Here is a 17444-nt window from a genome sequence, read left to right on the forward strand (position 1 = left end):
TCCGGCCTAGGTATAGGTGGAAGTGCTTAGCAAGAAACACCATCCCGTAGCTTACTTTAGTGAGAAGTTAAATGAGGCTAAGCAGAAATATTCCACCTATGATAAGGAATTTTATGTTGTCGTCCAGGCTCTCTAGTATTGGCGTCATTATCTGCTGCCCAATGAATTCGTCCCTTTACTCTGATCATGAAACTCTTCACTACTTTAATTTCCAAAAGAAATTGAACTCTAGGCATGCCAAATGGGCTGCATTCCTCCAAGAATACACTTTTATCCTCAAACACACATCAGGTACCTCTAACACTAACTGCTAATGCACCAAGCCCGTCGAGTAACCCTACTCTCGACCATGTCTGTGCATGTCACGTGCTTCTACAGTCTCATACAAGGACTACTTTTCTTGCTCTGATTTTGGGAAACTCTACAATGCCCTCGCTTGATGGGTGAAGACCCTCGCTCGATGGGTTTCACTTTCAAGATGGTTATTTGTTTAAGGCGGCTAACGCTCTGTATCCCACGGATATCGGTAAAGAGATTTCTTGGTGTGGAAAGTACATACCGGTGGCCTTTTTCAGGCACTTCGGACGGGATAAGACCATCGAAGAGGTGGGAACGTCAATTCTTCCTGGTCTAGCCTCAACGGGATGTTGCTAAAATCATTGCCCAATATCAAACTTGCCAATTGGCCAAACACCGAAAACAGAACACTGACTTATATACCCCTTTATCGGTAACCCGATCATCCTTGGCATGAATTAATTTAGACTTTGTGCTTGGTCTTCCCCATACTGTTAGAAAACATGATTCCATTCTTATCGTCGTGGATCGTTTTTTCCAAAATGGCCCACTTTATTTCTTATTTCAAAACCTGCGGATGCCTTCAAAATGGCCAAACTCTTCTTTGATGAGATTGTCAGCTCTATGGCTTTCCTAAAACCATCATGTCCGACCAGGATATACGCTTCATAAGTTACTTCTAAAAAATTTTGTGGCACTCGGTTGGTATGAAACTTCAAATTTTCCACTGTTTATCATCCACAAAACTGAAGGTCAAACAGAAGTAATCAACAGAAGTCTTGGTAATCTCTACGGTGCCTTCTGGGCGAACATCCTCGTATTGGGACTCAGTCTTCTTTCTGTCGCATAGTTTGCATATAATAATTCGGTCGATAGGTCCATAGGTATGAGTCCATTTGAGGTCGTGCATGGTTACAAAGCTAGAAAACCTTTAGGGCTCGTTTGGTTCGCGGGAAGCATTTTTCCTCCTAGGAATATGATTCCTGAGAAACAAATTCCTATGAAGAGGATGCCTAGGAAAGTACTTTTGGCATGTTTGGTTGACCATGGAAAAGTGACAATTTCAAAGTGCTTTATGTTTGGTTAGCCATCCACTTTTCTGGGAAGTTATGTATAATTTCTATTATGCCCTTAAACAAAAATTAGGTATTTAATGCCTCTTTAATGCTTCTTTAATGCTAAAAGGCCTTTTTGGAAAAAAATAAAAATAAAGTGATTTTCCGCCTCATGGAAAAGTAACTTTTCCATGTTTCTCATAGGGAAAGACTTTTCCATAAAATGTGAAAATCATATTTTCATGGGAATACAACTTTTCTATCTCCCTTCTTTAAAAACTCCAACCAACAGAGGCGTCTCATTACTTTTTCGTTGACCACACTTTCTCCCCTTCTTTTTCTGTGAACCAAAACGAGCCCTTAGATCTTTTACCCATGTTAACCACATGTTAGGATTTCTGAGTCTGCACATGCATTTGCTCAACACATTCATCGAGTTACATCAGAAAATTCAAAAGTACATCCATGCCAGTAATGCTTAATATAAACTATAAGCTGATTCCCATAGGCGAGATAAAATATTCCAACCTGGAGACTATGTTATGGTATGTATTTGGCCGGAGCGGTTTCCGCATGGGACCATTAAGAAACTGTAAGGCTCGTAGTGATGGGCCCATTTCGGGTATCTGCACCGGGTGGGCACGAATACCTATGTTATTGACCTTCCGTCTGATTTTGGTATCAGCTCTATTTTTAATATTGAAGATCTGGTTGCTTATTTAGGGTCCAACATCCATCCCTGATGACCCTTTTGTTGAGCCCTCTCTTGAGCCCACTGTTTCCTCCATCACTGATCCCTTACCATCCACGCTTCCTTTGCTTCCTTTTCCGAGCAAACCATTTTATCTAGTGATGGGAGCATTCAGCGTTTCTTGGTTCGTTGGCGTGGACGACCGGAATCAGATTTCGACTTGGATTATACGGGAGGAGCTCCAACATATTGATCTGAACCTTTTGGAGTATTACCAGAGCTGCACTGCACCGCCTTCATTGAGGTCGACTTCTTCGCACCCGAGGGGAGTTGGTGCGGACACCAATACCAGACCGCCTGTTACGTGGGGCTATAGCCGTCACAGGAGGATGGTCCAGCCACTTTCATTATGGCTGGACTGATTTGATTTTATATTACTTTATTTTATATTGGTTGGATTTATTTGTATATTGTTATTTTAGAATTTTATGGGATTATTCTATTTGTAGGGGTCTTTTGTTATTTTTGTAACCCTATATATAGGGGCCCATCCATTTGATTAGGATTAATGAATGAAAGATTGATAAAATGAATAGCCTCCTTTCTTCTCTTCTTCCTTCCCCTCCCTTCCCTTCTTCTCTATTTCTCCTTCCTTTCCTCCCGTTTACGTAACCGACCTGCATCAAACAGCCTCCTTTCTTCTCTTCTTCCTTCCCCTCCCTTCCTTCTTTCTCTATTTCTCCTTCCTTTTCTCTGTCGTCCTGCATCATGTTATACTGTGTACTAACTTATCATGTATTTTATTTTTAACAAAGAGAGATAATCCGTGATTTGAACAGAAAAGTGTCATTATGGCCGCTATTTTCTCGTGATGCCCACTTGCACCTAAAATTGAAGTTGTGTCATATTTTTCATGAACTCGATCGAACAAAAGGAAAATGCTTGGATAGAGTTATGAGACAATCAAGTGTTTTACATCCCAACATGCAACATGATGTATTTTGCATTTGCTACATATCTAGGGAATGGAGGATTTATAGGACTTTGATATGTTTGTTAGTAGGGGTGGCAACTGGATCAGATGGGGCATAAACGGGTCGGCTCAGATGCAGGTCGGATCAAAAAATCATAAATCTGAATCTGACCTATTTATTAAACAGGTCAGAAATTATAACTTGAACCCGACCTGTTTATTAAACAGATAATCCGATCCGACCCATTTAACCTATTTAATAAATAGGTAATCTGTTTAAAATAGTTCCTTCTTGACCTATTTAAACAGCTAACTCGACCCCCTCCCCTCCCCGTTCTCCCTTGACCCATCTCCTCTAAAACCTCGTTCCTCACCCTTTCAGCTCCAAAGATGCCGCATTTTCCACTTCATCCACCTCCCCCTCCGTCCGCAACCCATCTCCCAGAAGCCCTGCCTCGGAAGGTCCCACGACCTCAACCACGGGAAGCCCTAGGCTGTCGACCCTCGCGTCTCCCTCCGCGGCCACCACTCCCTCCTTTGCTCCTCTGACAACCTCTTGGATCTCGATGAAATTCTCTGACCCTTGGCACCCTCCTCCGACCCCGACGCTGGCGGCACTGTCGTCGTCGTCGAATCCCTCCTCACTGACCTCCTCGGCATCATCGAAGGCCTGGTGGTCTCCGGATCTTCTATTTCTCCTTCTTCATCCATCCTCCTCTCAAAACCCAGGGAGATCCCATATCTTCTCTTCCTTTGTTTCGCTCGTTTGTTCGCCGAATCTAAGAGGACCGAGATCAAATCCACGAAAAGGTCAGATCTTAGGAGACGAGAGTGCTAGCAATCGGCAGAGGGAGGCAATGGCCGGCTCCGGTCTTCGACAGAGGGGCGACGGCCGGAGGGAGACCTTTGGCGGCTCGGCAGCCGAGGGAAGAGAGGGAGAGATGGAGGAGGGAAAGAGGAAAGAGCTTGGGGGCTCTAGGGTTTCTCTTCTTTTAGTTAGGTTTTCATCTGGTGATCTTCCGCTCCCAGCCATTGGATCTTGGAATCATTAGCCTCCATCTGTTTTATTTGGGATAAAATTAGGCCCAATAAGGCCCATATATTAAACAGTTATACGGGTTAAAGGGTCAGACATCTAAAACATGTATCCGCCCCAATTAATAAACGAGTTAAACGAGTCAACCTATTTACGAATCTAAACCTGTTTAGGCCAAACCCAAACCTATTTATAGCGGGTCGAACACCGGTCGAGTTGGCGGGTTGGATCATATTTTGCCACCTCTATTTATTAGGTATCTGACCCTATCTTCTATCTGCTCTCAGAATTTCGTAAGAGCCAAGCGATTATAATAATCTCAGCCGGTGACAATAAGTTTTATTCCCAACATTTTTTTCAATTTTTAAATTAGTTGTTTCCAATCAATTAGTGTCATACACGTGCTGGACCTGACAATGTTTGTCATATATCTGAAATTAAGAAGATCGAGCAGCTCTGATTTCTTTACCGTCTCTTACACTTCTCAAAAAAAAAAAGGATAAAAAGAAAGGATTTTCTCAAGGGGAGCGAGAGAGAGAGAGAGAGCGATAAACATCTATGGGCGAACTTCGTACAAATTGATCTAAGATGTGGATACCTGTCGGATCCTGGTCTTGAACAACAATACGAGGATCTTTCAATAGAAAAATAAAGAAAGCAGCGGTCGAGTGAGTCACGAACGACCCGAAGCTCGTCCCTACTATGCAATGCCATGTCGGCCCATACACCTTATCAAATTCCTGTTACCAGAGAAGCACAGATCAGATTCCAGTTTGAGCACTGAATGAAATTGGAAAGCATAGAAATGGATATATATATCGCCTTTTATCATGATCTGCTGCCACAATTAATTTACTAAAAATCAAAACGAGGAAGAGATGTAGAATTTGGAATATATGTATAATTGTATGCACCTTCTTCATGTCATGGGCCATCTGCCTGGAGCTGAAACTGTCCTGGCTGTCATGGGCCCGCCTGGCGCATCGAAAGGCATGCAGTTGCATGAACACCGGCATGTCGGCTGCCATCGCCTTCACCCGGAGCGAACGCTGCTGCTGCTTCTTCTCGGTCTACATTCATCATCTCGACATGCGGCAAAGACTTCCTCCCCGGTACCAACTTTGCGGTGCTCCCGGACCCCTCGGGAGTATGATGAAGCCGCGGCATCCCGCGGCCATCATCGCGGATCTGGACGGCTCTCGATGCTTTGGCCTCGATATTGCCGATCAGTTCTGGGCCTTCTGGCACGCCTTCCCCGCCGACGCCTGCGTTGGCTGCTGGAACTGGATTCTCTCTCAGGCCCGTCAATGGTTCCCATAGCGATCCGGATCGATCTACAAGGAGATATGAGGGGTGGGAGTCTCGAATCTCTCGCGGTGGAGACCGCTAGATTAAATGGGGCACAAAGAGAGAGAGAGAGGAGAAAGGCCATGTGAGCTCGCCTAATCCCAAGGAATACTAAATACGTGGGCTCAGGCCGGTGGAGATCTTCTTTTTGTTTCCATTACCGGTCCACCGTCTATTTTAGCATGCAATGATTGGAGTTGGTGAAAGAAATAGACGCGGGTTCGGAAAGATAAAATAATAGAGAAGGAAAGAAAAGAAAAGAAAAGGAAAAAGGTGGTAGGATGCACATGCATTAGGTATGCAGAGGCCAGATTCAGATAATAAAAAATCAAGGATCTCGTTCGTTCTGAATTTTATGATTAGGTTGCTTCTTTCGATTATTGCAGGTCGTATTATTGATATTCGAACGAGGAAAGCAGGAGGAGAAGCAAGATCTTCCGATGGCTTATTTTTATTGCCCTCAATTACCCTGGCTATCCTTTCTCCGTTTTGCTTTCATTATTTTAATGGAAGCTGTTTGAATTCTTTCAAACTTATTTTCCCCTTAATCTTTTTCTGCACATCATCGTCTCTCCACAACGTCGACCGCCGTTACTTGTTATAACCGCCTTTGGGTTGCGGCCATGGCACTGCTATTCTCTTGGCAGAGAGGACAGGGAAAGACACAGAGAGAGAAGTAGGGCGGCCAAGAAAGAGAGAAAAGAAAGGAAGAAGGATATCAGCGAATACGGGATCGGTGGCTGGTTCCCGCCAGAGGAACGAGTTCGTCATGATTCTCCGCGATTCTGCTGCCGCAAGAGGTGGAGATGCCGTCGTCGGGGTGGCGTCATTATTTTCAATCTCTTTCTCTCTCATCCTCGCCCATATCCCATGCTTGTTCTTCATTTCCTTGTCAAAAAGTGAAAATAGAGAAGAATCGATGCCCGTTCATTCAAATCAGATCGTTGAGCTGGAATTTCAAGATTTCGATTTGTCTCTTCTCTTCTTGTTCTCGGTTTTTCTTCGGCTAGAAAATGGAATTGCCGGTGGGTGGATGGTTTTTATTTTTATCTATTTTCCTTTCCTCTTCCTTTCTCAAGGACAAATGTTTTCTTTTCTTGTCGTGGATTTGACCTCGAATTTGACCCCTTTTTATAATAGTTGGGTCGTGGGTATCGATTAGATTGCTCAGATTGATCGAATTCCTTCTCTTTTCTATCGTTTGCTTTTTCTTTATAGATAAGCCGGAATTCTTGGATCTTTTGTCAGCATTGGTTGGATTTGTTGAATTCCTGCTTTCTTGTGACTGAGCTGAAAATAATTATTGCGCCAAGGGTTGAAAGGAAGTCATGTCTTTAGACTCGTCTTGTCTGCGGCCCGAGATTTTTTTTTTTTTTTTTTGACAGATTCATTCTGTGGTGTTTTATTGGATATTCTTCTGTTTGCAGTGAGAGTGGTTGAGAGCTCGGATTTCGGGTTGCTGCCTTTAGGCGGTAAATCTGTCTTTTTCTGCACTTCAATTGTTGATTTTTCATTGGCCCTCCTTTCAGGTTTCTAAAGTTAATCATTATGCTCATGCGATCGACCGATGGGACTGAATGGACCGCTGAGATCAGGAGGAATCCTGATATGAACAACGCTCCCATCTCCCTCTCTGCTTTGTTCCTTTTCCTTTGTTGGCAGAGCTCGAATCTTTAGCAACTTTTTTTCTTAACAAATTTCTTCTCCTCTTTTACCTGTGGCTATCCAATATGATATTCTTTGATCTTCTTGAATTCTATCATCAATGCCATACAGTTGCTGTCTTTAGTTAAATCTGCCTTTTCCTTCACTCTAATTTTGATTTTCATTGGCCCTCGTCATGTTTGGAACGAGAATTTGGTAAACCTGTGATCATTGAGGCTTTTCGCTGAGCTTTCTTGTAGTTGTTGAATTCTTCTTCCTTGTGTGTTGCGATCCTGTATTATTCGGCATTGCCTCTTTCTCTGATCATTGTCCTTATCTTTTATATTTTATCTTTTGTCTAAGTTTGTGAAATTGTTTAACTGCAAGCATGCCAAATGTCACAAAACATGACACTGTTGCATCAAGTCCTTGAAGCATGAGTTCAAATGATGGAATAGTGTTGGCTGTTTTGCCGAAGATAATGGTTTTATTCGAAACCAACCATCCCAAGTCGCTTTTAATCTGCAGGCATTCTCCTGAAGTTTCTCGCAATTGGTGTGCTGTTGCCTTTATGTCTGTTTGCTTTCTCTTATAGCTGAAACTTGGATGTTCCTGTTTCTGTTGGATCTTGGTGTTGTTTCATAAAAGTCTAATTTTCGTAGTCATCCATTGTCATCTTCCTCCTCTTTCTTTTCAACTAGTATGTCTAAGCAATGTTTTCATAAATATCATATTGTGCAATCATCATGTTTCATGGGAATGTATTTGGGAAGAATTCTTATCCCTTCTTGGAATTCATTGATCTTATATTAATTTCGGTTGGAAATTCAACCCAAGCCCCTGAAAAAACAGAGTTGTGAAGTCTGTGAAATGTGTGGTGACACTGTGGGGGGATACAGCCACAGGCGATGTCTTTGTTGCTCGTAATGAGTGCACTTTCCTGGTTTACGGGCCTTGTTATGAATATGAGTGGAAAGGGGGGAATCAGTATTGTCCTCAATGCAAAGACTGAGCGCAAGAGAAAAAGGAATGCCTTTTTCTAAATTGGTCTATATCCCTTCGATTTGCATCAACATTGTATGAACATTCTATGCAACTTTTTACGCATAACCGAAGTCAAAGTAGATGAGACATGGACATGCCTTCTTGTGGCTGGTTTGTGAACCCTGCTATATGATTAAAATTTGACTTTTCAGGGAGGCCTCGAGTTTAGAGAAATGAAGAAGAGGATGTTGTTGGTGACTAGGACAACGAGTTTAACTACAACAAGGAAATGTTGCATCAAAAAAACTACAACAAGGAAATGGCAAGGCAGTGCACCATTGGCAGCATCAGGGGCAGAGTGAAGATGCTGAATTATTTTCTTCTTATAGACATGAAGAGCAGCACCGAATTCCTTGTCTTACCAATGGGCTGCCGGTAGGATACTGTTACTATGGATTTAGTATTGTGGCTTTACTGATGTCATCTAAACTGGGTGTTTTCACGTTGTCTTTAAGAATTTAAGTTCTTGCATTTGATGCTTTTAGATTTTCATATTTGATTTTGAAATACCAAATGAGTCAGTATAATATTAACTAATCATGTGTACAACTGGAAATGTAGGTTTTGCCGATCGTATGCACTTTTGGAATAGCAATTAAGGCTGAATTGGTCTAAGATTCGCTGATCATATGCCTAGTTAAGTCAAGACACTAGGAATTCATTCTGAATGATTCAATCTAAGATTCATGAATCATATGCATGATTGGTGATGACGATTAAGGCTGACTTAGGATGGATCAATCGCTAGTCCTTCATACTTTTAAGTGCTAGTTGCTACCATTTTTTCCTAATTCACATTTACATTTTCATTTTCTGCATATCAATGGTATTATAATCTCTCTCTCTCTCTTCCCCTCCACCCCCCCCCCCCCCCCCCCCCCCCCCCCCCCCTCAATGGTATCAATGGTATTATATTTTTGTGCTGAACAATAGTGTCCTCAGAATACCAGATATGTGCCAAACCAAAATGAAGAAGACACTGACATGGTTCAAGCTAGGTATAGCGAAACAGTTGTAATAGGAGAACAGCAGTCACTTCAGCAATCTCTGGACATATAAGACAAGTTCTTAAAGAATGTGCCTGCATCACTCTCCTGTTTTCTTTTCACAGAGCTGATGATGGTCATCAACCTTTGAACCACAGTGCCTATTCCTTCAAGTTCCAACCAACTCAACCTTTACCGAGTAGTAATCATATTCCAACTTATTATCCTAGGTTTCTTCTTTTGGTATCATATTACTCATCCAGATGCCTACCCACTGTCATCTGTCATCTGTGAGATCTCATTTGTTTCGTCTTGGCTTCTAGATCAATTTCCTAAATGGCATCCAATCAAACTTGAGACATACCTTGACAGGCACGCACTAAGGTTAATTATCTTAGTTCCTTTAATAGGACATGTCATGCCTTTTTTGTTCTGGAAATTATATTGTACCAAAATAATCATGAGTCATCTTACTGATAGATATGAGAGGGAAGGAGAACCTTCTCAGTTAGTCCCGATTGATAGTTTTGTCAGTAGAATTGATCTCCTCAAAGAGCCTCCTTTAGTAACTGCCAACACTGTATTTTCCATTCTTGCTGTGGATTAACTTGTTGACAAAGTTTCATCTATGTATCTGATGATGGTTCAGCAATGTTGACATTTAAAGCTGTATCAGAGAATGCAGAATTTGCTAGGAAGTGGGTTTTGTTTCTGCAAGAAACAACAATATAGAACCCAGGGCTCCTGTGTTTTACTTTGCTCAAAAAATAGATTACTTGAAGGACAATATTCAATCTTCTTTTGTCAAAAAACGCTGGGCAAGATATCAAGCAAAAGGACACTGGGCAATGCAAGATAGCACTCCTTGGCCTGGAAATAATCCAAGAGATCATCCTGACATTATTCAGGTGTCAGCACCATTCCCATACACCTTTTGTTATCATTTCATGTTTCATTTATCTTCATTCTCTTGCCCTTTCATTGTCAAAACAAAAGCTGTTTTTATGGCGTTGGTGGATGGCTTGATAAAGATTGTAATGAGCCACATTGACTTCTGTACTTTTCCTATGAGAAGTGAACAGGCTTTGGGCATCAGAAAAAGCTGGTGCAATGAATGCTCTGATTTGTATCTTGCATCCATTATATGCTTATATAGTTACATAAATTCTGGCATACTTTTATGGCATTCAGTGGCATCTTGTGCTGTTCAGATTTCTGTATCTTCTGCCCTAGCCAATGGTGCTTTTAAACATGGATTAGGATATTAGTTCAGCAACAGCAAAGCTTTTCGGGAAGCAATGTGTTTCATGGTGGTTCCTGCCCTTGGAAAGAAGACATGCTATGTTCAGTTTCCACAATGACTTGACAGCATAGATTTGCATGATTGATATGCCAATCAAACTATTTTCTTTCTCGATGTATCATATTTTCTTGTTAGTATTATCAAGTTGATATGTCGAACTGTTTAATTATAAATATTTTGTTTTGCAGATCAACTTGAAAGGTCTGAATGGCATCCAGGGTCCTGTCTATGTGGGGACAGGATGCTGCTTTAGGAGACATGCCTTATGCGGTATAAGCCTGTCGCGAATGAGTCTGACTTAGAAGCCGATGGTGTTGAAAGTTGCTGCAGTTCAAGAGAGAAGGGAAAGAATGGGAATAAGAGTTATGTTTACAAAAAAAGGGCCGTCAAGAGAACTGAATCCACCATTCCCATCTTCAATATTGAAGACACTGAAGAGGGTGTAGAATGTATCAACTTTATTTCTTGGAAGGAACTAAAACAGAATTTTCTGCATTTGATTATTATCCATGGCCATGCCAAATGTCATCTGTTTTTCTTTTGAAGAACAATATGGATGAATGAGGCCTCCCTGAGGATATGAATATTTTCTAATCTAGGATATAGCTGAAATCAACAAACTGCTGTCAAAGTTGTATGCTTTGTTTTTTACATATATCAGTATTTTTTATTTTTTTTATGTACTTCACAGAAATATATACAACTTAAGATATCGCAGGCATGATTTTTGGTTGATTCTTAGGTAAAGAATTTAGTCTTTTAGGTGAAAAAATTCAGGATAGCTTTATGTATGATTTCTGAGACTCGCAATTTGGTTGTCACACGGGTACCTACACCAAGTTATACATTTTATTAACGCATACAAATGAAAACTGTTATAATTCCTAGAAATTTATCTGGGACTGAACCATTAAAAAAAAAAAATTGTGTTCTAGATAGCTTTATTGGAGCAATATTAATACAAAACTTACTGCTTATATCATGATTATACATTTCAGTTTGTTAATTCCTACTGCAGTTTGAGATACGCTTACTTTTTCTGAAAAGTAATCTAAATATGTTATATAGGTTTCTATCTCTGAGAAGACACATAGACTCTATAAATTTTGCTGCCTGTTCAAGCAAAGATTGATGGTCATGTGATGTTCACCATATTTTTTTTGTTGTTCGCTGCAATGTTGAACTAAGCCATCATGCACTAACTGAATTTTGTTTATGGTTAAGCTTGGTTCATTAGGGCAAATCACCAACATCAATCTTGTTTCTCTTGATTTCTCTAACACTTCCTAGTCTCTTTTCCACCCATTTAAACCTCCATCCTTCCTTGCTCCTCTCTCTCTCTCTCTCTCTATGTATGTATATGTGTGTGCGTGTGTGTGTGTGTCTATATATCCCCTCGTCGTTATCACTTTTCTTCCATATTGTTTGATGTTATTTAGGACATGTTTGTTTCAGACTTTACTATAGAGTGGATATGTCTTCGCTGTGTATTTTCGCTTTCAGGATATGAAGATGGGAGATCGTTCTGGCAAGAGTTTTCTGCTTAAATTGTCGCGACACAGGGGGAACGGATGGGCTGCTATGCTGTGGAAGTTTTGTTCATCATACGCTTGGTTTTCCCTTGTGTGGTCTGGAAGAGCTGCATTTCATCTCAGATTGTTGCAGCTGGGCTCCTGGAGCTCTCTGGAGTGGTGGAGGCGTCGAAGGCTGGCAGGGGAACGAGCACTCGAGCAGTTCCGTTTGCTGTGCTGCAAGGACTGATGAAGGGATTGATATCATTTTTCACCATCAACTTCAAAGGCATATCTATCTATCTATCTGATCAGGATGGCGAATTGGCTGAACCGTGCGGGGTGTTCGAGTGGGCATCCCCTCCTCATTCCTCCTCCCACAACTGTCCTTGTGGGGATAGGTGCAGGCATCTCGTCTGCTATTATTGTTAGCCTAGATGCACAAATGTAATTGATAAATCGGTAATTAAATATTTTTAATATTTAAAAATAATAAATAAGAAGAATAAACTAGCAAATAATTAACTTGACAATAGAATAATAAAATGAAAAAAGAGAGAGAAGATGGCATGTGGATCGAAGCACGCTGACGCGTTGTTCCAAGAAAATTTATGCCCCCCATGCACGGATCTGCTGGTACAGATCTCCTAGAGATACGACGTCCTAGTACAGAACCATGTCTTCCCCTTAGTGCGGCCTTCAGGGAAAAAAGAAGAGCACGTTCACACTTTTTAGATAGCTCAAAAGAAATTTAGAAAAATAATTGAAATTATAAGAAGAAGAAAATTTACTATATTTCTTTTCTCCCTAATGATCCCTAGAGCACTTTTTTATATAAGCTCTTGGAATAGGAAGAAGAGAAATTTTTCATTACTTTTGAAATGATCCCTAGAGCTCTTTATATAGGCTCAGGCGTGTCAAAAGAAGTAGACTCTCTTTCCGCGGATTGATGATGTGTCTTCTTGTGCTCCTTTGATCCTTCGGCTTGGCCGTCCATGCTTCCTTCCTTCTTCGAGGGGCCTTTCTATACTTGCTCTTGCGCGTAGATGCATGACACTTGTCATGGTCTGCTTTCTTTGGGGATCATTCCATGTTTGCTCCCTTGCTTGTGCGCGGATGCTTGCCACTTGGCCGTTGACCAAGTCAAATGTTTGATTTTCAAATTTTAAAATATTTAATTGTATTCAACAATCCCCCACATAAATTAAATATTTAAAAAATTTAAAATCAAAATAAATTTTAAAATCAAAATAAAGTGTTAAATATCTTATATTATGTAATAGGTGTAAGTACTTTTCGATTTGAACCTTCACTTAGTAACAATAGATTATCTCTATGGAGCCAAGGTGGAAACTTGATCCATGGCTCAGATTTCATCAACAGCACACATAATATAGCGTGAATAATGCTCGAAGCGGGTTTGCGCTTTATGGCCATTTGCAGGTATCTCTTCATGCGTGTTATTAGGGAACAACCCACTTTTCAGAGAAAATTATATAAAATAAGTTTTCTTTTTTGCCACGCTTTATATATTGTGCATCTTAATGCAGAAATCTAGAAGCCACATTTGGATAGGACTCTTTTTACCAATAGCATCCGTTCGTTTTGTAACTTTAAAAAAAAATTAGAACATAAAAAATATTACAATACACGCATGAATAATTGAGGCTATCTTCCATCCACATCTTATTTTCTTCCTTGTTAAGTTTCCTTCTCCTTCTCAAAGTATATATTATATTGCCGGATGACAAATTTTTTTAAATATGTATTATCTAACCATGAACTGTAGACTGGTGAACAATATATTTTAGAAATTGTATACCGATTTATTTGGAGATGTGTATTAAATCGTTGTCGAATATATATCCAAAAACACTTATAATATGTCTCAAGAAGCTGACGAATATGTTTTACCTGACCATATACTATATATATTTTATAAACTATATATCAATTTGACAGGATGACTAATATGCAAAGTATGTATCGCTTAACTTTGTAGTATGTATTGAAAAATATGTATTGATTTATCTAAAAATATATATTCGATCGCTGTTGGATATATATATATATATATATATATATATATATATATATATATATATATATATATATATATATAAAGCTTAAAGTATATATCGACACATCATCAAGTGTATATTAGCCTCAAACTTCAAATCACATAAATCTAAATTCTATATTTGAAAGAGAATACAAGATTCTTGCAATCCTTAAAATAACCCTACCATTTCCATTCGAATCACAAACCTCATGGGCAATCCTTAAAATAGCCCTACTATCTCCATAAGATTTTCCCTAATACACATTACAGAATTTTTGATCAGTTTCTAGGAGCGTTTGGTATGGGACGATCGTCCTAGCATCAAGGGTGATGTGGATGGAGATAATGAGATCACCACATTTGGTTGCACCACGGTGATCCTACGTGGCGGTGATCTTAAATCACCTCTACTTCTCAAATCACCCCCAACTCGGTGATGGAATATCCGTCCTTGAGATCGAAAATCCAAGATCACCCTAGGTTTAAAAGTTAAAGACAAAAATACCCCTTAAGTTAGCAAAAAAATTGATATATCAATATACCATCAATATATTATGTCAATGTTATATATAGTTATATATATATATATATATATATATATATATATTATGTTGATATTATATATAATATATATATATTATATATAATATCAATATAATATATATATATTATATATTATATATTATATATTATATATTATGTTGATATTATATATAATATATATATATTATATATATTATGTTGATATTATATGTTATATTAATTATATATTATATTATATTATATTATATTACTAATCATATTATTTTCCTATTTGTTGCTGGAATTTGGACCCGGGGGCGACCACTGAGCTAAGGAGGTGGAGCTCCAGCGAGAATCGGCGGGCTGCGGGTGGCGGCGGTCCATCGGCGAGCGGCGTCCTCCGAAAGACCTGCAAGAAACTGGTGGTCGGGATTTTCGGCGCCAGCCCTCCGATGCTTAAGTCAGAGGGGAAATATGCGTAAAAACAATATGTCCAGAGTCCCCCCCCATGGTAGAGGGGTTCTCCTTTTATAGTGGGGTGCTGGGTTACCTGTGATGCGACGGGACCAGGTTGCCGTACGACTGAGCACGCCGCGTGAGTCGGTGCACGATCACGTGAATTAATGCCTTACCGTAGAGGATGAGGTCGGAATCAGGGAGTTGTTGCGGCCGACTGAACGTAGCCGAGCTGACTTGTCGTGGAGGACTGGAGATCTGCAGACGGCAGGAGCCATGCGCATTAATCATTGAGTAAACCGGAGGTCTGCAGAGACTATAAGCATTAATTGTTGAGTAAGCCGGAGGCCTGCAGAGGCCATGCGCATTAATTGTTGAGTAAGCCGGAGGTATGCAGAGACCATGCGCATTAATTATTGAGTAAGCCGGAGGCCTGCAGAGACCATGCGCATTAATTGTTGAGTAAGCCGCCCAAGGCGTGGTCTCAAATCGGGCCATAGGAGGATATGACAGTAACGAGCAGTGGGTGAGGTCCGGTCTCCGAAGATCGGATGCCTTCAGAGATCGGGCGCTCTCTAGGTCGGATGTTCCAAAGTTGAGAGTCCCGGGTTGGGCGCCTGGTGGGTCACCAGGTTGTCCGAAGTCGGGCGCCAGGTCGGTCGTCCGGGGTTGGGCGCCAGGTCGGTCGTCCGGGGTCGGGCGCCCGAGGTTGGTCGTCCGAGGTCGGGTACTTCTAATCAAGTGTTTTGGGGTAACTTGTATTTTCCTTAACACTACCCCCCGACTTTCGAGTCCAAACTGCTAGCGAGCCGGGATGCGGGAAGTAATTGCTTTTATTGCAGTGGTGGGGCTTAAATTATGCCGGCGCTCCGCGTGCTTCGGGGCATTTTTAATGAGGGGAGAGGAGGCGACGCCCTTTCATCCTTTGAGGTTATTTCGAGTAGCGGGCTCATGATGGGGCTCCGAGATCCGATGGGACGGCGCCTTGGTCCCGTATCCGAGGCGCCCGTCCAGAATAAATGCGCTGCTTCGGTTCTTGGGGCTGACACGTGGTGCAATCTAGACGGGAGGCGGGTTTTAGCCCTGCCGATCTGAGCCGTCGGGAGGGTCTATATAAACCCCCGATTTCGCCCTAGAAAGGTCTCGCTTGTTTGCTACTGCCGTCTTCCTTCCTCTCTCCTTTTCTCCCGACTGCGACTGAGCTTTTTCGGCGGCGTTCAGAGGCGATTTCCGGCGATACCCTGGGACGATCCCCGACGACTTTATAGTAGGTCGTTTTCCCGCGTTGGCTCGGAAGTCTTTTCTTTAAATACCTGCTTTCTTCGTCTTCGTTTCTCGCTGTTTCCTTTGTCCCCCTTTTCCTCTCGAGATGGGTCTTGGTCCCGATGAGGTTGGGTCTACTTTGACCGAGGAGGAACTGGAATTGGTCTGTTCCCGATTTTTCTTTCGATTCGGGTTTCGTCTCGAACTCGTGAGGTCGGAGGACCGGGTAACTAGACCTCCGCCAAATCGGATCGGGATGTACGTCGATGCGCTCTGGGCCGGCCTGCGATTCCCCCTGCATGAGTTCATGAATGACTTGCTGGTGGAGTACCAACTCGCCCCGGCACAGCTCACTCCGAACTCATGGAGGACCATTGTCGGGTTTGCGTCCCTCTGCCTTGCGCATAAGATCCCGACCTCGGTGAATGTCTTCTGCCGGTGTTTTATGTTAAAGACGAACCCGGCGGATGTAGAGTGGTTATACTTCGTCTGGAGGAGCGGCATGTCGCTCTTTCGAGGTGCCCCTTCCTCGATTCATGAGTGGAAGAGGAAATTTTTCTTTCTTTCTTCCGAGCTCTCGTGGGGGTTCGATCCGAGGTGGGGGCATCCCGGGCTGAAGGCCCTGAACAGGCTTAGTGGTCTTTCAGTGGAGGAGCAAAGGGCCTTTGACGCTCTGCGGAGTCTCGGGAGGGACATCCTTCTGATCGAGTTCTTGACCGAGGAAGCTCTGGTGAACGTTGGTCTGAGCTCGGCGCGCCCCGAGGGTAAGGGCAGTTGTACTGCTCCTTCATTTTTCAATTCTCGTCCTATCTGTTTCTTTCCTTTGTTCTCCTGACGTTAGTCCGATACTTAACAGAAATTTTTTCCTTCTTTATTTCAGATATTCCTGACATGCCGACCAGCAATGCATCCCTCTTCGCCCGACTGAAGAGGAGGTCAGACGAGACCGGCAGGGCTCTACCCAAGCCCCGCAAGAAGGCCAGGCTAGCTACCACTTCTGCCCCTGCCGAGGCGAGGGGCTCGGGGGCCGGGGCCTCGGGGTCTTCCTGGGGTAGAGCTCCAGTTCTCGAGTGCGCGAGCTCGGGCTCCGGGGGAGTTCCGGGCTCAGCTTCTCCGAGCCGCCCCGCTCCCATTCCCCAGCAGGCGAGCCGCACGGTCATTCGTCTGCAGCGCTTGGGGCCCGAGCCGAGCAGGAGCCCCGGGGTTCCGGGCCCGTCCCGTCCCGTTACCATGGGCTCGGGCGGGGCGAGCTCT

At 42.3% G+C, this 17444-nt stretch overlaps 1 long non-coding RNA gene across 1 annotated transcript; it reads left to right on the forward strand.

The window, feature by feature from the left end:
* The first annotated feature begins 5630 nt into the window (after positions 1–5630).
* LOC120106986 lies at positions 5631–11097 on the forward strand. The gene is made up of 4 exons (XR_005508987.1): positions 5631–5695; positions 5786–6219; positions 8240–8462; positions 10565–11097. It is a non-coding gene; the product is annotated as an uncharacterized LOC120106986 (long non-coding RNA).
* The last annotated feature ends 6347 nt before the right edge of the window (positions 11098–17444 follow it).

This window comes from Phoenix dactylifera, unplaced genomic scaffold (genome assembly GCF_009389715.1).
Source record: "Phoenix dactylifera cultivar Barhee BC4 unplaced genomic scaffold, palm_55x_up_171113_PBpolish2nd_filt_p 000717F, whole genome shotgun sequence".
Taxonomy (NCBI): Eukaryota; Viridiplantae; Streptophyta; class Magnoliopsida; order Arecales; family Arecaceae; genus Phoenix; species Phoenix dactylifera.